Source organism: Echinops telfairi, unplaced genomic scaffold, assembly GCF_000313985.2.
Source record: "Echinops telfairi isolate 266 unplaced genomic scaffold, ASM31398v2 ScPeMD7_7453;HRSCAF=8491, whole genome shotgun sequence".
Lineage (NCBI taxonomy): Eukaryota > Metazoa > Chordata > Mammalia > Afrosoricida > Tenrecidae > Echinops > Echinops telfairi.
Window position 1 is genome coordinate 2,202,130 of NW_022111353.1, and position 1,143 is coordinate 2,203,272.

The window sequence follows — 1,143 nt, forward strand, 5'->3', positions numbered from 1 at the left end:
TTAATAAATAGATGACAGAATACTAGGAGGTATTTATAAAAACAAGCACTTATGTTGGCTAATGTTACAATAAAAATAATTAAGAAAATATGCATAAACATAGGCAGATTAATAGAAGAAGAAATCCAAATGATTGGGGTGAAAAAATCTTTCTGACGAAGAGCTGTTCAGAATGGCTAGCAATTCAATTATGCACATTAAGGTAACAATGAGCCACAATATCATATTCATAAGATTAGCAAAGTAGATAATTTTCAGATGAGTAATACACAAGAAACCTTTGTGCAAAATGCATCCTATTTTAGGAAGAATGGCATAATTTTAATTTTGGAAGATTGAGCTTCCTTTGAAGATCAGTTTCAAATAATTGAGAATTTGCTGAGAGCTGGTTTGGCTCTGCTCTTAACTGAAAATATTCCTGTTAGGAGAGGTCTCACCTAACTCACAAGCACTTCCAGGCCAGGAGTGTAAAAGTCTTAGATTGGTTTTAATTTCTCAGTATGATAAACATTCTTAGACACATGCCATTTAAATGATGGAACTTTATTCTAAATGTTTTCTGTGGCATTGGGTATTAATTGGCTCAAGGTCACAACATGTAAATGGAGAAGAGAATAAGAGTGATGTTGGTTAGAGAAAATTACCTCCAAACACTTTTCCTGGAGCCAATTTTAATTTTTATAAAGCTTTCTACCCCTTCCCCTCCCGCCGGTTTAAAATATTGTTTATATTCTCTCAAACTCACTGCCATCGAGTTGATTCTGACTCACAGCTATTGCTCAGCAGCTATTGCTGCTCCTATGGGCTTCAGGAGTAGAAAGCCTCCTCTTTCTCTTATGGAGCAGCTGGTGGTCGTGAACTGGTGACTTTGCTGATCACAGCCCAGCACATAACCATGATGCCACCAGGGCTCCTCTTTTGTCAATTTCACTCAATGTTAACACATTCTCTCCATATCCGCTGTGGCCTCAAAGGCTAGCAGTGAATCTAGTTATTCTCCATATTCACATCCGTGGTGTATAACTTTCAAATAAGTGAACATTTATGAGATTGATAGGTGGTGTTTGATGAGCATTTCTTAAGGATTGCAATAAAGTTTTCCCCACCTTAACTTAAACAGAGGGAGAAAAAGACAATCAGAGA